The sequence below is a fragment of the Erithacus rubecula genome, assembly GCF_903797595.1.
Source record: "Erithacus rubecula genome assembly, chromosome: 3".
Taxonomy (NCBI): Eukaryota; Metazoa; Chordata; class Aves; order Passeriformes; family Muscicapidae; genus Erithacus; species Erithacus rubecula.
In genome coordinates this window covers 60,078,687-60,104,530 of record NC_136689.1, presented here as the reverse complement: position 1 = coordinate 60,104,530, position 25,844 = coordinate 60,078,687, and the positions used below count along the sequence as shown (strand labels likewise).

General features: G+C 41.1%; 1 long non-coding RNA gene across 1 annotated transcript in view; it reads right to left on the bottom strand.

Annotated features, from left to right (window-relative positions):
- Nucleotides 1-10,768, bottom strand: part of LOC306800277 — a 28,004-nt gene extending 17,236 nt beyond the window's left edge. Inside the window, exon 1 of the long non-coding RNA XR_013773793.1 lies at nt 10,569-10,768. This is a non-coding gene — a long non-coding RNA (uncharacterized lncRNA). The remainder of the gene's footprint in view (nt 1-10,568) is intronic.
- Between the last annotated feature and the right edge of the window lie 15,076 nt (nt 10,769-25,844).

Sequence of the window (25,844 nt, the reverse complement as noted above, 5' to 3'; positions counted from 1 at the left end):
GGGGGATGAGTGGAAAGGATTTTCTTTGCTGTCTACACAGCAAGGTCAAGGGCAGGCAGGAGTGGATTGTACACCTGCTCTTACCTGATACAAACCAGCAGGGCAGGACTGGCTGCCCTGGCAGGCTGAACACAGGCCTGATCTGGAGTCACCCCTACACTGCCCTCCAGGAAATCAAGACACAGATTGGAAAATAACCTTGGATACCACCCTGTGCTGGTGCCAGTTTGCTCTCTTAAGGGGATGCTGGCTGGAGCAGAGCAATCTCTCAGCTACACCCCTCCTTCCTGTGATCAGCACAGATGAACTGCTGAAATCACTGAGGAGACTTTTCTTTATCCTACAAAAATCTTTAAGGGCTGTCTCTGTCAGAGACAAAGTGATAGGGTATTTTTCTCAACTTTTTTATTTTCATTAAAACGATTTTAGAGGTATTTTTCCAGTGTCACCTTGTCTGACAATAGCAATTCATGCTTTAATTATCTCATTGGCATAGGGAGACTGTAGGAAAACTGTAGGAGTATGAGCAACAGTGAAAGAAAAATGTGGTTTAGATGAGCAAACACTCAGAAGTTTCCAGCTTTCATAGGTTTTCTTTGATTGCTAAAAAAGCATGTTGGAGAAAATCTGTTTAAGGTTCACTGTCCTTCCTCTTCAAGGGGAATTCACAATTCTTAACCCTTAAGAGCACCATCAAGACTCACTGCAAACCAGGAGACAAGAACAGAACCCAGCAATAAAAAAGAAGTCATCAACCTTTTAAAAAACAAATATCCCAGGATCCCATTATTCACCATAAAGACAAAAAAAAAAAAATGGAAATGAGCCCACATTGTTTCCTCTTGAAGTACCAGAAGAAAAATCTGCACCTTAAAAAGGTTTGACCTCAATATAGGCCATAATGTAGAAATGTGAGTATCTTGGAAACTTGTGCTTTTCCTGGATTGAGGCCCAGATTTTGTAATATATCTTGCCTGTTACTGTTTTTCTTGCTTTTTCCAAAGTAGAAAAGGTTCTTTTGAAGAAATGTGTTTTCTAGACACTTTGATACACCAGAATTGGGGTCTGTTGAAATACTTCAAATTTGACATATATGTGCATGTAGTTATAACATTTTGTGAATGTGAGCCAACATTGCCTTCTCTGGATCCAGTCCTTCCTATCAATATGTTGTAAGACACTAGACAGAGCAGTGTCTACCTTAACCTGCAGAGTATGCACTAGTCCAGACAAATAACAGTAAAACACTCAACTTTCTGTGCCTTTACCTTCTTCAGCACAGTTTTAATGAACAGCACCTGGAAGAATTTATGCCCATGTTGAAATTGGAGTTCCAGGACGCTCTGGTGGCACATCATATCTGCTTGGAAAGGAACCTTTCCTTCCCCTCAGCCTTACTTCACACAAGGAAATCTATCAGTACTTTGGTCCAGTGACTATCAATGGTATGACTGTTCCCTCAGAGACCATTTTCCTACCCTGACCATAATGTGCTTTTGCACATTTACCTGCTATTTGGTTCCCAGTGCTTTCCAGGCTAGACATTAACCCTACCCTAAGATGCTCATGGCCTGTCACATGCATCCCTCTTTTTGTTATCTAGAGAATATGTATGCAAGTGCTTTCCTATTTGTTATCTCATACAGCTGACTGAGGGCACCAGAACAACTGAGAGACAAAGTCTGATCAACATTTTTCTTCCAGATCCACCTAGAAGGGGGCCAGCCATACAATAATTCATGATTACTAGTCCCACTAAAATTAATTCCTGCCGTATCTTATCAAACAATTGGCCATGAGAGAAAGTTTTCCCTACTGGAACATGCATAAGTTACTCCAACTTTTGTGGCTGTGAACTGAAAGCAATTCTTTCTCCCCCTTCCAATGTTTGCTCAGGTGCAGTTTGGTTTCCACATGGACTGATTGAGGAGAACCTGCCTCAACCAGCGAGCTAACAGGAGCCACCAACCAACCCTCTCTGACTGCAAACAAAGTCCTCATCCCAAAAGAGTTTGCTACATAAAAGTGCACAACATAAAACCATCTTTGTGTTTGTGACTTGCTGTAAGTCCTTAGGAGGTTTGCCTTTAAGGATGACTACATTTTTAATCAATCAGCAAGGCATGCAGTATGTAAAGTTCATGCTAGCTTGAGCGGCAGTGCTCTGCGCTTTTCCCCTGGTGAGCAGCTCCCTCTCAGCCCCTGAGCTTCAGCTGGTGAGGTTATGCAGCCTTGCCTATTAGGGCTGCTCTCAGCCACATGCCTGACTGCACTCTCAAGTCTCAGGGCCAAGAGTAAACTTTGAAGGAACCCTGCCAATTAAATGTAAGCAGAAAACAAAGTCTTTTTCAGCAAAGCTAATGTGGTTAGAAATGTTCTCATGCTGCTGCTACTGATAATTATTATTTTGCATTCAGTAGCAATGGCTTTTAACTCAATTTGAATATTAAATTCTGTCATGAAAATGAAAGTATCTAAAAATGAGTTGGTCAGATAGCCATTGGTAAATAGACTAAATACATTTTACTACTGGTGAAAAGTGAGCCCTTCTGTAACAAATGTTTTACAGTCTTCTTCTGGGGATCTTACAGGGAAAAAAACCCCCCAAACTTAGATAGCATGCATTATCTATAATAGGCAAAGACAAAACATTGCAGAAAGGTTAACCCAGATGAATTCCAGTAAACCCTTTATATCATTTCATAGTCCAAATAAACTATAGCAGGTTGCAGAAAACATATTTGAGGAATGACATACAGAATCTAACAGAATATCCTTGGATTAGTTCTTGTACTTTTTCCATTTAAATATAATTGTTTCAGTCCTCAGTTCAGATACAAAAATGTTCCAATTTCAGTGTTTAACTCTTCTGCTGGATTGTGACCCTGCCTACAATGAATCTAACAGCACAGACAGACTCCAAAGAGGTCTTAACTTAAAAATGACAACATTTTCAATCCCTTTATCTCATTTCTCTTTTCAATATTAGAAGCAAGTGGTGTACATACAACTAGAAAATTCCAGTGCACAGAGGGCTTTGTAATCTTGGTATCCTATGAGACAGCTCAAAGCTATGGCAGGGGAGATGGTCATCTGATTGTCAGAGCTGGCCCAGAGCTTCTAGTGCATCCTGAGCACCAGGAAAAGCAAGAAGGATGTAAAAAATTCAGAATGTCCCAAACAAATGCTTGGTTGCCTGCTGCACTGCATCAATGGATTTATTGGAAACAGACCTTGTGGGAATATATTAGATTCATTTCTCTTGGGAAATTCTCCTAATACCCTCATGAAGGTCTCAGGTAGGAGACAAACAAAAGGAAGAACAAAGATTTTTTTTTTAAAAAGCCATTCAAAAAAGATCAGATAAACTTCAGCTTAAAAGAGAAGTAAGAATATGACCATTCCAAAGGGATGCTTGTAATTTCTACCATGATTTCCATAATTTAATACCTTACAATTATGTATTTCAAAGTCATCTGAAAGTACCAATAAAGACAGATTGATTACTTTATTTGTATACATTGCTATGAGACATTATCATTCAATGCTGCCAAAGCCAGTTCCATGCCAGCCCTTGATCTAAATTTAGAGTAAGGACAAGAAAGTGTTCTCTCCTCTACAATGATCACCTAAACCCAAATGAGCCAACAGAGGCTGAGAGACCATAAAGCAGTCAGTACCAATGGGTGTTTGCTGGTGAAAAACCAGAGGGCCTCCAAACAGGCCTCTTGGAACTTTCTTGAGAACACATACAAATTTCAGCACCCAGTCAGCAAAGTGCTCAAAATATTCACTAGGGATAGGGCTTGAAATTTACCCAGAGAAGGTACCTAGGCAGGGGAGACAGACTGTGCAGCAGCGTGAAGGACTCAGAGTGGTCTTGGTTTCCCAAAAACATCATGGTCAAAGCAGAAGTAGAAGGAATTCTGCATTGACTTCTGCCCCCTGCAGTTGCTCCTCTGAGAATAAGAGATCTCACAGAGATCTCACAGAGATCTCACTCTATCCCTGCAGCTCTTCCTTGCCTGGGCAGTGCTGAAAATCTCAGCCTTGTGCCTGGGCAGTGCCATTTCACTGGCACTGAGGAGGGTCAAGGAAATACCTTTTGGCTCTTACTTCCAAAGTCAGGCTTGGCACTTCTTCCCACCCACCTGACTGCTCTTGAATCCAAGCACTGGGTTAAAGTAGGGAATCTGTTTGTTGCTGTCTGGAAGACAATGCCTTCCATATAACCCTGACCCAGCATACATGTGAGGTACTGAGCACTCAACCTGCACCACAGCTGCTCCACCCAGAGCCACCTGCAAAGGAGGGTTTACTCAAAGGATTGTCCTTATCTCACTCCACAAGTGATCAGCCTGCTTTCACCTTAAGACACAAGATGGGTTTGTATGTGTGCACCTCAAGTTATTTCTGTGCACACTTCACGTGTGCATTGGCCCAGATCCATGAGTGTGTGTGCATGCAGATGGATAAACAGATAATCTGGAACTGCTTCAAAGCAAGGCTAACATTTCTCTTTCTCTTTCTTTCTGGTTGTTTTGCAACAACTTGGCCTTGGGATCTTCCAGGGATCTGTGTGTATATATGAGCAACACACTTGCCTGTTTTCACAGCTCCTGCCTTATGTCAATTTAAGCATCTTTCCTACACCTGGAGGAGTTCAACAAACATCAGCTCGCAGGTGTCACCCTCCACTGGCTGAAGGCTGGCTCCAGAGAGTCTAGCCAATATCTGCTTTGGCTATTAACAGCCTTGGAGAGGCCAAGCTCAGTGTGTGGGGAAGCAGGGGGAGGAAAAGGTGGAAGGAAAAGGAAGGGGGGGGTTACATGTATGTGCATGTGCATTTGCTGCTGCTTTAACTTTCCATCCATTTAAGAGTTTAAATACTACTCAAGCACTTAAAAAAACATTAGGACACATTCCAGCTTTCTCTGCCAGTCAGAGGGAAAAAATGTTTGAAACCCTGCATCTCAGCACCCCAAGGGCTTTATGATTTGTTAGGTTTAGTAGTTCAGAGGATTAAAAAGACAGAAATATTAGTAGAAAAAAAAGAGGAAAAAGTCAATGTATTCACTGAAGCAAATCTAATGGGTCGCTGGGCCAGAGAAGAAAAGGTTCTACTACCTGACTGAATCTTATTTATATTTCTTGCTCCACAATAAAAAATAATTTTCTAGACATTCCCCCCCCCTTTTTTTTTGCTATGCTAGTCACATTTCCTAAATCCTTTATCAACGACTGCTCTGCATATGAATGGGCTGTAATTGAACTGTCACATTCATGAAGGTCAGTAACCTTTCATTAGGAAGAATGTGTCTTTCTTGATAAATTGCAAAGTCCCTGAGGATTTGAAAGCATTTTTTTTATTTCATTCTTTCAAATATACCTTTAAAATCTAACACAGATCTTTCTCTCTTTTCATAGTACTCTGACAAACCCCTCGTCTTTCTCTTTGTCATAGGCAGTTCCATGCAAAATATTCAATCACAAGCTTTCACTGTGACCTTCTTAAAAACAAAATGGGAAGCATAAGCCCCCCACCCTCAACCCCTCACTTTGAATTGCAGATAGCTAATACTTCTGCTTAAAAATCCCCAAAAGTCAAAACCTTGAGATTAGAAGCTTTGCCATGTCCTTGCTCTTCAGTTTGATTTGAGTTTCTCTCCTAATGCAACCTAAGTCACACTCTGTTGGTGCCAGAATATCAGTCCCTCTTCTTGGTGTGTCCAGTCATGTGCAGAGATGGACAGATAAATACACCAAGCAGTGACAGGCTGTATGAGAAAAACAAACTGGGGGAGAGAATGGTGCTTAAAAAACCATATTTAGTACTGCAGACAATTTTCAATCTCTGCCACAGGTTAGCTGCAGGCAACTTGTTCTTCCCTATCTAAGGAAAATAAGCTTTTCGGAGGGTTGGTTTTGCACCTTGATCTGCACCCTGACACAGCAGGGTCCTTAGAAGAAACTGTCTGGCTGCCAAGTTCAGAACTGCTGCCAGAAGTTCAATTCCTCCTCCAGATTCCAATCAGAAAGCGTGCAGCAGGATGCATGGGAATGTGTTGAGCTTCCCACCCTTACCAGTGCAAAGGTGCCTTCAGAAGTGTTAAAATGCTACCAAGGCTGCTGGGGCAGAAGCCATCTGTTCCTGCGCTGTGTTCCAGCTAGCTAAGCCTGGTGCCCACCTTCAGCCAGTTGGCTGGCTGGGGATTTGTGGGAGCCCAGGGTGTACCTCTGCCCTCCTTGGGGGTCTCAAAACCTCCCTGGAAAGGGTCTCAAAGGCTCCTGAGTGAGACCTTGGTGTCACAGGTGCTGAATTCTAACCCCTGGGGGAAGTTGTCAGCACAAGGAGAATGGAAACAAGCTACCAAAATTAGTGAAGTGTAAATTGGATTGTTAGAACATAGATAAATAGGTTTTTTTGGATGTTTATGATAAGGGACACGTGGCCAAGATGGAGAATTTGGGGGATGGACACCTTTTCCTCCTTCTCCATGTCATCCATGCTGGGTGACACGTTGGCACTCTTGGATTGGATGGGCTCAGGGCTGGACCATTTAATAAAATTGTATTGTATTGGGAAAATTTTGTAAACATGTAATACCTAGAATAAACTATATAAGATAAGCCCTGCCTTCATCAGGCAGATTCCACCATGGATGCCAGGCTGAGCAGACCCTGCTGGCCAGGCAAAAAGTTCCTGAGATATGAAACAATAAACAATCCTTGGAAAAAGAGAAAACCATCTCCAGCAATCTCTCTTTGGCTACTTCATAGAAAACCAGGGTTTGAACCACCTTCGTGTCCCTCTGGGGCAAAGGAGAAACCTCAGACTGGGACAGGGATTGACTGTCAAGGGGTCAGAAAAAAGGCAACTTGGTGAAAAGTCAGCCATGATCAAGATAGAAACACCACAACATGAACAAGGTGAGACTTGATAAATGGAAGCAAGCATCTGGCCTTCTGTGTTAGTATTCAAATGCTTCAAAAAGTAACATGAATTGCAGGTTCTTGAGAGCTGGCAGAAGACTGTCCTTTTATTGTTAGCACCCATAGAATTGTGATGATTTAAGGCTCACCCCATAAGATGGAATATAGAGGAAAGAGGAACAAGGCATAATTGCTATGCAGTTTAAATTCCTTGATGGTACAGGCCACACTGGGAGCTTTTTAGCTGGAAGGAAAAAAGAAGCAAACATTTCTTTTGATTTTTTTTCAGGAATGATTGAAGAATTAATACTTTAATTAGGCTTAACTCACTTTTCTCAAGACTTCTCTCAACTAGTGATTCTGTTTGGTTCATATGCCCAGCTTTGAATGGGAATCATTTACTACAGTACCACAGAATGGATCTTCTTACACCAATAACAGGAGCCATAGAAAAAAGACTCTCACAAAGCAAAAAAAGACAGGTTCTGCCTGACTTCCATATTAACATATTCCTTCAGCAGCAAGATTATATTTGAATTCACATGGAGAGGGTCTTTACTTAAAAGCTAGATGTCCTTTCATGCTCCAGTTCTGCAATCATTCTCTAGACATAGAGTTCATGCTGAAGGGTAGCCAGGGGTGCCCAGAAGCATAAATCAGCCTAGACAATTCATCATCTGAATTCTCTCTGCCACTGGTGAAGTAAGGTACTTGTGATAATATTGTGAAGAAAAAGGCCAGACTTCATCAGTTACCAAGGGTATGTGGGAAACACCACCTAGGACATTAAAACAGCAGAAAGGCCTTCACAGACCATCACTTTGAGTGCCACCACATTCAGGCTGCTCAATGTAAGAGTCCAGTGTAGAAACCCTCACTACAGTGGCATCTAAGGTCAATAAGCAAAGAGTGATTCAGACTTCTAGAGAGAAGGAGCCACAATGCAGCAGGCAGGCAGGACTGACTTCTCCACATGCCTGACTTTGGTACCAAGATGACTCTTCTTTCTGCTGGCTGCACAGGAAGCCAAGGTCTAGCAATTTGGCAAGGTCTGCAGAATTGCTCACCAGTCTTGTGACCTGACACACTGTCCTTACTCCTGTTTCATACTGGGCAACAGGAATGCAGCTCCCAGTTTCCAGCATCCAGCATCATACTGCTGTGGAATACATAAATATGTTCTTTTGTGGTGCTTTTCAACTGTTCATCAGGAGATGACTTTTTAGGAACCCCCATTTTGGAGGCAAGATGCTTTACTAGAGAGAGCAAACAAAAAAGAAAAAAAACAAGTTATATTTTAATGTAAAGCACATGAAGTGTCGGATCTCTTAATGTTGTCCAAGTTATGGATCAGTTTTCCCAAGCATTAATTTAGAGACCATTGATGATTTGGGTGTGCCATATATTTGGGTGTGCCAGTGATCTGGAGAACATTTTCATGCAAGTACCCCATCATCAGACACTTTCAGTTGCCAAAAAAACAGAATTAACTGACAGTCAAATCAGTTCAAGTGAAAGACCACAACCATGGGAAAGAACATACATCAAAACAAATATTTTTGCAGATATTTTCTGGCATGCCTGTGCTAAAATGCCCCATAGGCAATAATTCCTAAGGTGTATTGTTATTTTTCTTCTCAGATAAGATGTTAATAGTCAAGTGAATATAAGGTTACTACTTAGAATTCTCTGGAGAGTTGATGTTTTGATTCACGCACTTTGGTCTTCTCTTCAGAGTATACTGATTTCTTTCCTCACTTGAAATCGGAGGTAGTTTCCTACACTGCAGTACTCAGACTCATACACAGCTAAACCTTTCTATATTATCAAGAAATTCAGATTCCAAGGTTTCAGTTGATAAGTGCATATAGAAAAACAACAGAGCAGTATATCACCTCATTGTATCTATCCAGATCAAAACAATGAGACTTCTCAAGCACTCCACACTGTGTATAAAATAAAAGTCATTAAAGAATTTGTTTAGAAGTGTGTTAAGCATTTTCCAGGCAGGCAGAGAATAAATCCACTTTACCACTTCATGGCTTTACAAAGAAACCCATCCATTAACATGGGAACCCTCTTGTTTGCATTTCTTAACAGCTGACATTTGTACCTTTGGAAGGAAAGTGAAGGGCATCTCATTGCCTCATTGTTTAAATCAGTGTGAAAATAATGGGGATGATAGGGAATTGGAGCTAATTTCCTTTGTCTCCTATTCAGCAGATAATGGTGGTATGTGTGGGATGCTAAAGGCCAGGCAGAGGAGGTGACCTGAAGATGACTTCATTCTTATGAGGTTTATCAAAGGCTCCTGTCAGTCAAATGCATGCTGAGAGATTGGGGACTGGCCATCTGGTCCAAAGTTAATCAAAGAGGAAAAAGGAAAGTGAGGAGGTGAAAAATCCCCCTGTCAGCTTCGTGGAAGGTGGAGGGAGAGGCAGACAGAAGAGGGAACTCTTGTGCACCAGCAGCCCAGCACCCAGACTCGATGGCTGCAGAGGAGACACGAAGCAGAGCAGGGTGGAGGAGCAGCAGGGAAAGGGAAAGATACCGTTGTTTGTTTGGAAATTTCCCTGGGATGATCCCACACCAGCTTTAAGTAGCAAGCCTGAAGGTCACTGCTGCTGTTAGCCATGCAGAGCAGAGGCAGAATTGTTTCACTTGTCCTCAGAAAAAGCAAAGGGGGAGTGACTGACTCACAGCAGGGAACTGGTGTAAGATAAAGCGCAGGGTTTTCTGTCACAGAGCCAGGCTTCCTTCCTCTGAGTTTTGCTTCTTACAAGCAGAAACAAGAGGCAGAGTCATGCCACCTTCATGTCCTGCAGATTTTACCATACCCAACTCCTCATCTTCCACCCACTGGGCTCAAAAACAAGTGTCCTGCAAGCACTACCCACATCCAAGAGACTGGCACAGTTTGCCCATAATGGCTTTTCTGTCAATACTGACCCATATACATTTTTGCACTGTGCATAAGCTAAGAGGGGTATAGAACAGGGGTTTATCAACAAATGGCTCAGTTTATGCTGGGCATAAAGCACACAATGCTTGCACGTGAAATTGAAGGCACCAATCAGATAAATACTGTTTAAGTGTGTGTTATGCAAGAATACATTTCTTCTCCAAAGATGAATTCTGAAGTAAAACACCAGAGTGTGACAGCCTGATTTCCATAACTAGCCCTGTTCAGCTGCTCAAATCAGCTAAATAGAGACATATTTTTAAAACTACAAACGTCCAGATTGTGAATCCCTCCTTCATGCTGGCAAGTAGTCATGCTAATGAGTAGTCTCCTTGACTCCAGGGGAAAAAACTCTTGCCAGCAAAGGTTTCGCAATCCCAGCCCTAAACATTTCTAAAATGATTAACCAGTGTGAATTAACTTAAAACAAAAGAGAAAAAATAAAAAGAAAAAAAAAAGAGGAAATAGGGGAAGATTTTTTTTTAAGAGCTGCAGATTAGGGCTGAGCATTAAATGTGTTCATGGAGTTAGCAGAGCAAGGGGTGAATGTGATTCCTGTAGTGTACACACACACACACACACACACGCACACACACACACGCTCCTCCCCCCAGGACAGAAATATCCTAAATCAAAGGGAGTGAGAACAAAAGACTTTGGCTGCCTCCTATACCTGGGGGTGGGACTTGCTTGTCCATTAAGTTTCCATTCTGCATCTTCCTCAGGTCGAGGTCCAGTCAGGCCCCCATGGAGAGGAACATATGGAAAACAGTGGCAACGAGTTCTGGTCTACCTGCAGATTTACTGAGCTGAGCTGAGTCTCCTCCAACGCCCTGTTTGGGAGCATCACTTTACCTGGCCAAATGCTGCAAAATAAAGCTGAGAATAGTGAGAGTAGAATCAAACAGGACTTTAAAACTAAATCTTTACAAAGCAGCTAACCCAAGGAACCCCTGCTGAACACAGGATTTCAGTGAAGGATATAGAGCTCTGTCTGTAATACACAGTACAAACACAGCTATACACTCACTGCCCTCCTATTTTTTTTTTGAGTTTTTAAAATAGCAAGCAACCTGCTGCACACTAGGCAGCAGACAAAAATTAGCAATGGTGTCTAGATATCTGGACACCTAGAATTTTCTGCTGCTAATGTCTGATGTGACCATTTTGCATGGCAATAAAAGTCAGTGAACAATCTTAAAGGCACCAAACGTGCACTCTGCTTTTACATACCCCAGCTTGAATTTACTCTCTACTGAACTGCTTTACCTGAGCTGTGATGACTTCAGAAGGAAGGGAGTTAATAGCACTAAGGGTTCTTTTTCAGTTTTGTTTTTATCTGCACAGCTCTAGAATCTCAGAGAAATATGACTAAGAAAATGATCTTTCCCAACCCCTGGAAACAAAATTCAGCCATTTGGATCTCAACATAAAAACAAGCATCAGCATGACTGAAATTCTCTGCTGGCTATAATTAAAACTCACGAGCAACTACTGTTTCTGTCTTTATGACATGAAACATGCAGACATTTAGAAATAGGCTGACAGAAAATTCAGCAAGGAAATTTCACCAGAAACCTTCTATCCCTTGGAAAAATTAGGTATTTTCATCAGGCAGCAAGCCATTATCATAATATTTATGATTCCCCTTGCCCAGTTCTGCTGAATCTCACAGAAGGAAAAAGCTTTAGGCTTACCTGTGTCTGGCACGGATCCCTAGTCTAACACATTGGTTGAACACACAGGCATGAACATGCTGTCATCAGCATGTCCTCCTCCTTCTTGTGGGCTTGAAATAATTCGATATGCCAAATTAGACAAGGCCCTAAATCAATCAGTAGCTCCATTTTTGTCAGTGGCTGAGACTATTTCCGAAAGCAGGTGGGAGATTTAGCTGCCTAACCCTAAACTGATGGAAGATAAGAGAGTACATCCCCTTGAAGACATTGAGAACAACTAGCTGTGCTTTTTTCCCCACACTTTCCACATCTCCCTTATTTCTACTTAGAAATCACATCATTGCAAATTTCACAATGTTAAGTAATTTCTGAAGGACTTTTTCAACTTCTCCTTTACACTTCATGGTCAACAGCATGCCTGCTGAACATATGCTTTAATGATAGCTGCAGCAATAACTAGCACAGAAACAGTTTTCTTTCAAACACTTCAGAATAGTAAGGAGTTGGGGGAGGGAAGTTATCAGCACTAATACAATTTATTAGACAAACCCTATGTGAATGCCATGGCAGGTCTGCTATCAAAGGCAAAAACCTTCAGGCTTTTTACATCCCATAATCCCAATGAAAGCCTGCTTTTGCAGATACCCTGCAGTTTATGAATCACTGGCTGTAGCATACAAAATCCCCTATTTAAGTAATTACTGTACAATAGACAAATCTGCACAGTGGCTGATGTTATATAAAATATTCCAAGGCAGTCTCAAAGACACAACATATTAAAAAAAAATCTCAACTGGAAACAAGTGTCTATCAGTAAGTATATATTGTGAAATAGGGGATGCTGTGATCTAATCATGTTAGATCTGTCCTGAGGACTGGAAAAGGGCTGACAATAAAGGAACCCAAGCCAGTTATGGACACTGAATGGCTGCTATCTCTAGACATTCTTTTCTATTTATTTTCACTTGGGCTTCAATACACCCTCAAGCTCCTGATTTTTACATAATTGGATGGTTCTATTATTGCCAGCTTGGTTTTCAAACATCAAAGAACACAGAATTGTCTCAATTCCATGCATTGCCTGAACAAGGGGCCTGGCTACCTGGCTTCCATTTATTCAGCAGAATGAACAAAAAGCCCAGTATTCTTAGGAAGATACCAAACCTAAACCCTGGTTTTCTCTGTGCATCGTCTTGGTAATGGAGCTGGCTTCCACATCTTCATCAGAATGAACCAAAAGCCTGGTATGTTACAAAGACAGCAAAATTTCACCAGAGTCTTATCTCTATACTTGATTTATCTGATTTATCCCCACAACTGGAAAGTTCAGATTCTACATTCAGCAACAAGGAAGATAGGTTTTCTTTCATGAGGAGCCCTTATTTGCCTAACTTTGGTTTCATCTGTGGACCAATTACTTAACCAAAGCGTGTACCCTTCAGCTAGTCTGTAAATCAGACTTGGAGTGACAAGCAGGTGGCATTTTGCCAAGTTACTTCCAGAGCAGACCAGCAATGCTCAGTCATACCCACATAATCAGAAAACAAACAAAAAAGGATAAAGAAGGGCAGTACTGTGTTACAATTTACAGAGCATGATGAATATGTTCAATTTGGATTAATTATAAAATATGTTCTATTCATCTACTTACAATTTAAGATCTGACGAATGGCACAAAAAAAAAAAAAAAATCTGAACTGGAAAATTAGCACTCCTTTAATTGCAAGACTACTGACTTTCCTCTTCCTTTCAAAAGAAGTACACAGCCCTTCTTCAGTGGAAGCCATGGCTTTAGAAATGTTGATCTGAATCAGACAGCATTTTCAGAAATCTCCTGTGCCTCCCACAATGTCCAAGGTTTATTACATACTTTATTTTCTTGCTTTTGGTGTAAGAAATCTGCTGGACAGTTGGAAGTTGATTTGCAAAAAGAAATATTATACTGGTCCACGAAACAGAAGTCCAATCCACATTCTGGAAGTGCTTTATTAACTGGAAATCTTTCTCTGAAGTATTTCACTACTTCTCAATAAAACATTATATGCTGGCGCAATTTTATCCTTTTAAAGTTGGCAATGCTTTCTTTGCCAAAGAGTAAGTTTTGTTCAGGTTTAATTTGCTTTCAGTGCTCCTTTAAAAATCAATATAATCTCTCCAGTGCAGTTTCACAGATTCCTGAGATAGTGTAAATGAAGTGACCCACAGCAACCAAGGCACAAACACCAACTACACAGCGAAAATGTGGAGGGACAGCAATTACTAACAAAACCCCAAAATCTGGCAAAGGCTGTCTGTGTTAGGTTTGTGTGGAGCTCGTAGGCAGGCTGTTAAATCAGGAATAAGTTTTGTTTGAAGGGAGCAGAGCTATGATGCAGAAGGCTCTTCTGGGTCAGGTCTGCCTTTTGCTACAAGCATCAGTCACAAAGAGTGCAAGCTGTTTAAGGCACAGTGAAGAGTTTGGCAGGAATTTGGACTGCTCTGCATGTGGGATGTTGTGATTCCTCCAGCTGCAATTCCCTAGGATGCATTTCACCTAGCCAACACCTGACAGGAAATATTTAGGAGGTTATAAGTCTTCTTTAGAAGAAACTTACAGCAGAAAGAGGTCCAATATAACAACTAAAACATGAAAAAAAGCTTTCTCACGGTTTATGTTCTAAGTGCCTGGCTGAAATCCTGGCTCCATAAAAAGTCTTTTACTGTGCACTTCCAGGATGCCAGGTTTGTCAACATCTAGCCAGCTTTCATATATATTTGACCTACTGTGTTGCCTAGCATCATAGTCAAAGAATAGTAGATTCAATCTCATTGTGAAAAAGAAACACAGGACACACTGAGATGGTTTGCAAAGCCCAGTGCACGTCAGCAGGCAGCCACTTTATATACAAAGAAGGTGTCCCCATCGTTGTCATTTATTGGATTTATTTGACAGAGGCAAGGAGGAAGAACTTTGAGAGCATTTTTTGACACTGTTGATGTGTTGATGCTGATCTTATTTTTCTCTAGAGAGTTTTATTGACTCAATAGATTACCAAGACTTTAAATTCAGGGATCACATTGCTACAGCATGACAACCAATTTGTCTGCTGTAACAGAGACACAGTTGTACCATAGCTGTTCCACAATCAACTCTTTTCATACACATACAGGTTACTTGGAGGTTTTAATTTAAAGAACAGAACAAAATATCCAGCCTTATGAAAAAGGGTAGTTGTGGCTGTCATACAGATGTTTTGCTGAAAAAAACCCCTAACTCACAAAGAAAATCAGAGAGGTGGGAAAGAATGGGTACAGTCTATTAACTCCTACCATTTCATGTCAATTTAACAAACCCATTGCTGTCAAAATTACAGCAGTATCAACAGACAAAGTAGTCAGTGTCATCTTCTCATCATCTAAGCACAAGAAGCAGAAACAAAGGTTTTAAAAGCCAGCCCTTTTTTTCTGAGGCACGTCCAATGCCTAATATCAGCTTTTTTCCTGTGTTCATAGTCAAACCATCAATGTGAATGAGCACTGGAGTGAGTGTCCATCCTGGCAGGGTATATGAACTGACAGAATCACAACTGAGATTATTAGAACAAAGCTTCCAGATAAAAACAGGCATTAATCTATGTCTTTTTTCTTGTACTTCGTCTTAGCCCACACCCTTTCAAAATACAGAGAATGAAAAGATCATCAGAAGAAAGTAACATAAAATGAAATTTAAAAATCCCCATAGTTTTTATAATCATTTGGAATATTCTATATAGCCACCAAATTCAATCAGGGATCTTTGATCTATTGTGCTGTATAATGTGACTTCAAGAAAATGAGATGGGAAGGTAAATATACAAAGTAGGATTTAGCAAGGTGCTGGGTGAAGAGGGACAAAACCTCTTTTTATGGTTGTCAGGAAAAAGGAGGGTGACATTCTTACAGAGTTAGAAGGAGGTCAATAAATCATCATCCTTATCTTGCAAACAGTGCCTGTGACTTCAAAAATTAGCTCATTTATTCTGCACAATTAAATTTATTGAAGTGTGACAGAAAAAGTTTAGCAGTCGCTGATGCAGAAAGGCAGCAACAACGGAGGCAGGCAACTGACTGAATGACACAATTAGTTGATTTTCATTTTATTTATCAATATAATTATTGAATTGTATTCATCTTATTTCAAAGATTTTTACCATTATTAGAGCCCAGGCCTCTAGGGAAAGAATTAGTTCAAATTTTCAGTCTAACTTAATGTGATTATCGAGTTGGTAATAAAAGAAAAGTTCTATAAGGCGCTACACAATCTTGTATTCAATGTCACCCCACCATCCAGCTCTGAAATCCAGAAACCTTTCACGTAAAAGCAGTAAATTGAATGTGAATTGTGAATGTCCTACATTCTCCAGGTAGAAACCAAACCTGTGTTTGCAGGATCCCACCTTGATGTGACCTCAAAGGAGCCAAGATTCTATCTGAATTTTAAACTCAGGTGCATGTTTCTTTCTTTAAAAATACTCCAAATAAACAAAACTCCTAACTAAATGAAAACTAACCAACAACAACTATAACACCCCAAAAAACCTCATTGCATCATCTTTTACCCTACACCTATGACTAAGTTCAGCAAACTAATTTGTGAATGCTGTGAAAACAGTGCAGAAATATTAGAGAAAGACAGAGGAACAGTGGATGTGCATGGTTCATATTCAAAATTCCCACACTGACCACTTTGATACACACTGAAAAAATGTCATTCCACAACTACTGATGAGTTTTTTTTACAACAAAATACAATAAAAACTATTTACAAATTAGAGAGATTAGCAAAGTTATTTTTCTTTTTGTACAGTCCAGTTTAGAAGCATCTAGACTACTCTGAGTTGCTCTGGCTCACTTCTTGGCATGCCTTGCTGTCAATCTCAAGGTCTGCTTTGGTTTTAAACTTGTTAGAGACAGAATGAGAAAGGCTGGACCTGACTCATGCACGTATTCCACCCTTGCTTTCTACATACACAAGGAATCAGGCATATGTTCAGCAGTAAGCTGCATAATTCATGTCCTTTCTCATAGGTTCAGGAAATTAGACCACATGCTATTGCAAGTGTCTAACTTTTCCAGTGTTTTGAAAGATTATTTCCATTGCAACTAGCTTATTCAGTTCTACCCTCCACTTGCCATTCCATAAAAATTAATTTATTTGCTCTGAAGAAAAGACATACGGGCCATTTTTTTTTCAAAATATTGGTCAAAGTGTCATGGAGCATTGCCTTAAACATTAAAAAGTGGAAAGGGTGCAACATAATTCTATAGCCATAAGTAATAAGAATGAATGGTATTACTTACAATCAATGAGTGATTTTGGGTGTTAAGAGACTTCCAGATTTTCCAGTGACTTAAACAATATTTTCCAGTTCCTAGGATCTTGTTGTCTGTGTAGGCTCAGATTACATTTTGGGAATTTAGTGTACTGACTTCTTCAGAAATGAGCAGGAAGAGAAGTTTATATCTGTAAAACATCTAAATTATTGGTGTTAATAAACTGGATCTCACTGGGACTATTGGAATTAAATTTGATGTGCATTATCTAAAGAAAAAGGAATCAAAAGAAAACTGTATATTGCACATTTTCCTTTGTGTGTTTCCTTGGGGCAAAGCCTGGAAAGTTGCCTTTCCATTTATGAAGAATTATACACCCCACTGGGACGTGGAGTTGATGGAAACCATTCCACAGCAGCACCATGCAGTGAGCTGCCCACCTCCAGAGATCCAGATGAGCTTCTCTTCGGCACTAGAAAAGATACAACAAAGGGACAGGTGGGTACAAATAGGGATCAAAGGACAAAAGAGAATTTTAATGGTTTAATTGACTGAAGATATTTCCACTGTGGTTAAGACAAGCACAATCTCACAGCTCTTGCTTGTACTTGGCTTAAATAGTGGAGAAGAGAAAAACCTTCAAGGATTAACTTCCTACAATCTCTGCAGAATTCAGCAAGGCTCTCATCAGCTGGGAGGAGCAGCATATGAGCACAGGAAACAGGCTTCTAGACCTGAGGGAGTATTCAGCAGTTCAAAAACTACTGTGTCAGACTTCTATGGTACTTTTTATTCCAGTAACCTCAAATCATCTTGCAATTAAAGAGCTTTCTCATGTTATGAGATCCCAATTCAGCAGGTAAACCTCCTTTATTCAGAGCCTCTCTAAAGAAAGGCTTTCGAACAAAAAACAACTGGATTTTACTAGAATATAAATGAGAATTCTTAATATCTCACAGAATTATTAGGGCTGGAAGAGACCTTGTACCATTTAGTCCAACTGTCAACCCAGCACCACCACAGTTACCTCTAAACCTGATCCCCACTTGTCTTTCCAACACTTCCAGAGATGTGACTCCACCACCTCCATGGGCAACTTTATTCAAGGCTTAGCCACTCTTTCAATTATTTCCTTTATTTCTAATATCAAATTGGAACCTCCCCTGGTGCAACTTAAGGATGTCTCCTCTTGTCCTTTCACTTGATACATGGCAGAAGGGATGGTCCCCAGCTCACTAAACCTCCTTTCAGGCAGTGGTAGAGAGCAATGAGGTCCCCCCAAGCCTCCTTTTCTCCAGGCTCCATCACCCAATCTTTAAAAGACAAGTTTGCTAGATCCTTCACCAACCTCATTGCCCTGCTTTGTACATGGTCCTGACCCTTAATGTCCTTTTTGAAGTGAGGTGCCCAGAGCTGAACACAGATTTTGAGACATGGCCTCACAGTGCTGAGCACAGAGGGACAATCCCTGCCCTGCTCCTGTTGGCCACACTGTTGCTGATACTGGCCAGGATGCCACTGGCCTTATGGCCACCTGGGCACTGCTGGCTCAGGTTCAGTGGCTGTCCACCTGCAATCCCAAGTCCCTTTCTGCTCTCTCAGGGTGACAGCTCTCAAGCCACTCTGCCCAAAGCCTGTGGTGCTGACTTGGGTTCTTGTGAGTCAGGTGCAGGACCTGGCACTTTACCTTTTTGAAGGTCACACAGCTGGCCCCAGCCCATTGATCCATTCCATCAAAACCTCTCTGTGCTGCCTTCCTGCCCCCCAACAAACCAGCAGTCCCACCTAACTTGATGTTGTTTGTGAACTAACAGGGGATGCACTCAACCCCCTTGTCCAAATCATCAATAAAGATGTTAAACAGGACCAGTCCCAGTGCGGAGTCCTGTAGAACACCACTGGTGATCTGCTGCCAAATGGATTTAGCTCCACTCAGCACCACTCTCTGGGCCAGACCATCCAGACAGTTTTTCACAAATTGGACTGACTAGGTCAAACACAATCACCATAAAATGGATGACATAAATCCATTTCCCCCTGCCCACTGCGTCCTTGCAGGGATGCCTTCTATCCTGGTTTCAGTCAACTCAGTCAGTTTTGGACCAGAGCAGAACATGCCTAAGCAATCCTGATCCTCATGTAGCTGCCTCTTCCCATTCCAAAAACACTTAATTATGAATCTATTTCTTACTTTTATTCATTATGTCCCAACCTACTCACTGGAAGCCTCTTTTACTAAGCAGTTGCTCCTTCCTGTCTCCCATACCCTATCTCTTCTATGAAGTCACCTTGTCCTTGACATTTAATGGATAAAAAGGGTAGAAGGAACCACCTTCCTCTCACAAAGGCTGCAATTGAGTCAACTATATTTTATTACAAAGAAATCTAAACTCTAAACTGAGGATAGGTAAAACAGACAATATCAGTTGAACCTTGGCATTATCTTTCTTTTTCAGTTGGGAAACAGGAACCAGGAAAAGGAAACCTCTAAGATAATAAAGATTAGTGTGAGGCCTCGGACTTCCTAGGTCCCTTGCCTAATTCTCCAGCTTGGCTGGCTTATACAGCATGCCATAAAAATTTAGATGAGTCCATTTAAATGTCTTTTATGTCCTGGAAATTCTCAGAGAACTTACTCACTCACCACTCACAAGAATGTTGCTCCTGTGCATATATAGACCATTTGGTTTAATTAATCTGGTGTACAACATTGCATCTTTAAAATGTTGAAAGCCTGAAGGATGCTTTTCTCACCCACAACAATCAACAATGCTTTTTTTTTTTTTCACTCTAATTCTCAAAACAAAACTTCACCAGGCCAGTTCTGTTCAGGGATTAATTTGATTTTTGACTGATTTCACAACCTTCCCAGATTAACCCTGTGGACTGCTGTATAACCACCAGGCCTTTGAGCTACTTTTCATTCCAAATCAATGTTTTCTAAATAATTATTTACCCATGAACAGGTCATAGAGGCCCGATGGCAATGTTTTCCTCCCCCTTCCATATGCAGAATCATTACTCAAAAGGGCAGAGTGCCTCAGGTTTCCAGACTGCTCACCAATTCATCTTTTCTTTAAGCCACATTATGCATAAGCATTAATGTGCAGCACCAAATCTGGAGAAAGCCTGTCCAACTCTTCAGAGAAAACAAATTAATTGAATACCATCAGTGAGAACAAAGTGCAGAGGCACCCTGGGTCTGTGAAGTTCCTGAACCCCTCCTAGGCTTTTCAACAAAGAGGAGCTCAGGCAAGAGTAAACAGCAGTTCTGAAAAGCACATGGAGCAGTATTATGAAATTTCATTTTTCTACATACAAATTTTCTTATCCAAAAAATCAAGATTTACCAGCCAGCCTTAAACATCCAACATTCCAGTGCTACTGGAGGCTGCCAACAGGAATTGTTCCAGACCTGAAACTGGGCAAGCAGGAGGAAAGAGAGATGATAGGGGATTCCATGGCATGAAGAAGTGTAGTCAGAGTTGCAGAGTGTTTGAGGATGAGGAACCCACTCCTCTACGTGTTTTCTGCTGGATTAACACCTCCACTTGGACCTGTCCTGAATTCAAACACATAACAAAATTCCCTTACAAAGAAGTTCAAGTGCTACAAAAGATGGCTCAGTTCTGTCAACTCCATTTTCCCCACCCATGTTCTGCCCACCAAGTCCTTTGCAGTGTCTCTCAAGATAAAAATAGCTCAGCATGACAGATCTGACCTTCACCTGGGCTGAGTTTAGTTGGAATAGGGGCAGGTTGCTGCTCCTTCAGAGCAGGTACCCTGGACATGGCAGTGGGCTGCATGTGTAAGGGACAATAATTGGAGTTGGCACATGTTAGTGTGAACAGGTAGCAGGGCCAAGAGCTGAGTTCTTGACTCTTCACCTTGGCTCTGGTGAGAGCTTGTGCAGAATAGGATTTGCTCAGAGCTTGTGCCACCACTTACACAAAATTTCATCATGAATAAGACAGATGATTATGGCTAAAATTCAGATCTTTAAGGAAATGGGGAATAAACTGTGGAAAATGGAACACTGGAATTCTCTGGAAGAAGTGGTGTTTTTTCCTGTGCCTAACTGTAAACAACATAAATCACCAGAGATCAAAGAAAATGTTCCTTCTTCCTAGCTCTCAAAACCTTTGAACAGTAGGAGACCCACCAGTCTAAGGTTAAACAAAGAAAATGAAAGGAGTGATTGGAGAGAGGGAGTAGGTCAGTGCACAGACTTTAGAAGAGGAAATGCTGTATTTAACATTTAGCCATTACTTGCCTTTATGCTGTGCAAGACTCAGAACATCAGGGGTCCTCTGTGCATCTCAGTCACCAGAAGTGGGTGCACCCTGTTGCTGAGCAAAGACATCACCAACAGGACAAGAGTCAAGCTCTCCACAGCAGAGTGTGGTGGGAGGGCAAGGCATAAGTGCAAAGCAGTCCAGACTGGTTATAAGGATATTTATTTTTCCCCTGGGGACAACCAGAGTTTCCCAGAGATTGTGCAGCCTCCTTGGAGGTTTTCAAGAGCCACTCAGATAAAGCTTTGAGCAGCCTGGTTTCATCTTATGGCAGATCCTGTCTAGAGCCAGATGCTGGGCTGGACCCTTCCTGAGATGTTTTTGACCCTAATTATCCATGATCATACTTTCTCTGATGTTGTTTGCACATTAACTGATCCTGTATCAGAAAATAAAGTTGCTCTATAATTGGTAGCAAGGACTCTGTCTCAGTATTGGAATATTTGGGTTCTTCTGCCTTTTTAATGACCAATTAAGTACCACTACAATTAGATTACAATTGAGATTACACCTAGATGTCTAACACCTCTATTTAAATATTCAGTTTTGACTGGCTTTGACTGAAAAGCCAGTACTTTTCAGCACAGAAAGTTTGCATGCTGTACATACTACATATAGTATGGTGTTTTGATACAGTGACCCATAATAGGAAAAAATACACATGCACAGGAAATTAATCTTCATCTCCTGGAGCTGTTCAAACGTCCAAGGTTCCATCAGACTCTTCCAGCTTAGCACCATCTTCCTTTGCATTTCTAGGGGATGAGAACATAAGGAAATGCCATTCCTTTTACAGCTAAGTCGTGCTATTACTCCAACTACTTCTGAGATATTGGTACTGTTTGTTCTCCCAGCAGCAACTTTGAGATACTCAAACAGTCACATATTGCTCAGAGAAAATATAGAAGAAAAACAAGCTGAAATTTTGGTGGAGACTTTAATTATGAACACATAAGGATAAGTACATTTTTCTTAACTATGTCCAGAATGTCCAGACTGTACAACACAGTAAGAATTTCTAACCCTTCTCAAGTAATGTCATTGATTCCAGATATTTAGTGCAATGATTTCAGCAGTGAATGTCAAATATCTCTCAAATATTTGCATGCTTCTTAGCTCCTAAACTGACAAGCTTTAATTTAAGCAAATATAAGTGAAATCTGCCACAGCACATGTTGGCTAAGATATTTAAATTATACAGGCCACAAGGAGAAAAACACAGACCACATGAAATCTTCATTAGAATCAGTGTGGCAGGGGCTCTTCTCGTTACAGTTATTTAAACAATAAATTAATCAAAAGCTCCTCAAAAAGCCCAAGCACAAAACTATTCAAGATGTGTGGGAAAAATGCCACAGTCTTGCAATCTGCTCTTCCTTGAAAAAAATGGCAGTCCTCTCTTTTTATCTTTATTTCTCTTTTCCCTGCAGATCTCATGTGGAGTATACAATACACAACCAAGCAAATGGGGCAACAGAAAACGTGAGAACATTAAAAAATTCTTGTATCACACCTTTGTGCAAGCTCAATAGACAGTGTAGGTAGTGGCAAACTGAACTGGGGGGCTCCTCAAGCTGCTAAAAGAATTACCTGCTCTTTCCAACATGAATCCCTAATATGTCACACCTCCCTCAGTTCATTCTTTTGTCTTTAGCCCATCACTTAGGGATACAGGAAGCTTCATACTTCCTTTTAATTTTGCTTTTTCTGAGCAAAGCAGTACATGCCAGTCTGTATCTATCTTTTCTCCCCCCCCCCCCCCCCCCCCCCCAGCCTTTTGAGCCTGTTGGCACATTTCACGCCAACTACTGCAGAGCTAGAAGGTAAAAGATGAAATCCCACAAATCATATGAGGGTAAGAAGGCAGAAAATAATTATAGTTCTTTTAACAAAAGAGACCTCTAAGAGCTCTTTCACCATATTTTTAGTCACTTTAGTCACCAGAGGATCCCCAGAGTCAATCACTTTGAGGAGTTTCCCAGCTGCAGGCAAACCTTGGAATAGAGCTCATATCTCCTTAGACACAGGTTAATCCAGTCACAAGATCCAAAGCCATTGAAAACCAGGCTTCTCACCTGCCACTCATTAATTCCAGCAATCAGACTCTAATTTCAGGCCTGCTTTTGGATAGAACAAATTGTTATCCTTACCTGTCTGTTCAAGTCCATGGAGGACAAAGGACTGGATCTGAACCTGAAGCTAGGTGCCCACAGTGCCACTTGGATAGATAGAGAGCCCTGATAGCAAGGGATCTTCTGTCCCTCCTCTAACCACTCAGTTCTCCTCCAGAGCAGTTACTCAGGCACCTTTAATTCATCTGCTGAGCATGTCCATATATACAAACATTTTGGCTACATTGGGCCAAACATCTTGGAGTCATCCTACCCCAGAACATATTTGGGACTTATGAACTAGGTCCTCTAGTGCTGACATTCACTCAGCGTGGGTGGTGGAGAGGAGAAAATCCTATTGAATCTGTCCTGTCAGACAGTAGCTCAGTTCCCAGGGTTGAGCAAGAGTGCACAGAGGGAGCTCTCCTTTTGGGATCTGCCCCAGGTGCCTCCATCCCAGGTAGTGTTCAGAATTATTCTCTCAGTTTGAAGCCAAGAGAACTGGGAATAACAGATGATGATGATGACTAACTACAGACATCCTGTTAATGCCCTGCTGAGATGATCAGCCAATACATTTCCATCCAAAGATAAGTGCCTCAGAAAATGGAGCATGCCAGCCTCTCTCCACTGATGGAAGAGGCAACCTAAACCATTAAACTTCTCTCTATTATACAGGTACCTTTACAATCTGTCCTTCAAACTGCAAAATATACAATTAAATCCTTTAAACTTGTAGCAGTTTTTTTCTTAATACATAATCCAGGCAAACTTGTTAGATTCAGTTGGGGTGCATTTCAGACTCTATAAATAATCTTCACATACTTACATTCTAAATTTAGTGCAGAATTTCAAGTCTTACTTTTTAGACACCAAATGCTTTTAGTAGAAAGCTTTTTAGATAATAGGATCTTTCTTGTATTATGCATTCATAAATTTCCTTCAGTGGTAGGGGTGAGTTGAAAGATCAGTTCAACGCTGCTGATTAGTTTCTTAATTAAGTTATTGTGTTCAAAGAGGGATAAATAAATACTGGTCACAATTTAAAGAGAAGCAAAAGTGGGTCACAGAACTTGAAAAGGCTGTCCAATGGAATAAAAACAACAAAATGTTGCATTTTTCTCTCGGAAGAAGTGCTTTTGCAAGTGGCTAGTGCAATCTTTCTCCCTTTCCAGTCCAAGAAGTGGACTGGAAATGCTGCACTGAGCTATCACGAGAAAGGGGTCAATCAGGGGTGTTTTGTAAGGTGGGGAATGAGATTTACAGCAACATAATCAGTTGGCCTGTTCATCATTACACACTACATGTGTCCTAAATTAGGAGAGCATGAAGCGGGTGGATACATTATGCTGTTTCACGGGAAGCAATTTGAGCGAGTTGTTCTTGTTCCAGTTCCTTGAGACTCAACAACACATCTCCCAGGAATCTGTAAATCATCAGCAGGTGATATTGTTGGCTGTCATAGCACAGACAGGCAGAGCCAGTTACAACTTTTACCAGGCTTTTTTTTTTTTTCTGTACTTGTTCTTAAAATTCTCCTTTCCAGGAAGCTGCAAAACAAATCAGTAAAGTAGGACAGCACAAAACAAAATTCCAGAGATAAGAGGCATGCAGATAATACACTCTTTGACATCTGTTTGGGAGCATTGCTGAGTTAAATATCAGTCCTTTACCAAATTAATGTACATGTGTCTGCTCTCTCTCTCTGTTCACCTATATAGCCTCTGTCAGTGCAGTATCTGAATGCCCCAGGAAACACCAGGAAACCCTCACAGCACCTTTTTGGGGTATCAAAATATGGAGATTAACAGACCTCTCTGAGGACAGATGTAAAATACATGGCAGAGAAAGGCCCCAAGAATTCTGGTTCCACATAACTACAGCAGAAGCATCTATGCTAGAGGGTCCCCCATCTATCTGGTGTATATAAAAGGTTGTTACTGATTGCTTCTGTGGCCACTGAGGAGGGAACAAGATTTGCATCAAAGACAGCTGTGTTGGACATAGGGGGAATCTTCTAACTGCAGAGAAATGAGATACTGGGACAGGATATTCACAGCAACACTGGTGACTTGTCCTTCAAACAGGTTTTTGAAGAAGGGCTGATAAGTAATCCCCAGGAATGGGTCTTTTGAAAGATGGAATTGCCCTGCTGTGTTCTATGCTGTGGACATGACAGCCGAGGGTATTACCTAGTTTGTTTTGCTGTCTTAGCTTTGCAGTGCATATCAGGGCTTGAGTGGTAGACGAGTAGTGGTGACATTTATTATCACCATGGTAAAAGAGAAATGAATTTAAGTCTACTGTGTGAGAAGATATACAAAATCATATAGCTCATGAAGTTATTGGAATAAACCAGGGAGCTACAAAGGGCTAGGGACAGGCTCTCTCAGCAATGCTGAAGCACAGTCAGTGGGGCATGAGGGAACATCCCCACATAAAGAGACTGGGGGTCTGACAGGAACTATAGGGAGAGTGTAAGGTGTGCTGAAAAACAAAGTAAGTTTCAGGAATTTTCTCAGCAGCTGATTAGTCAAGAATGTATGAGATGGAAAAGCAAATGAAATGGCCA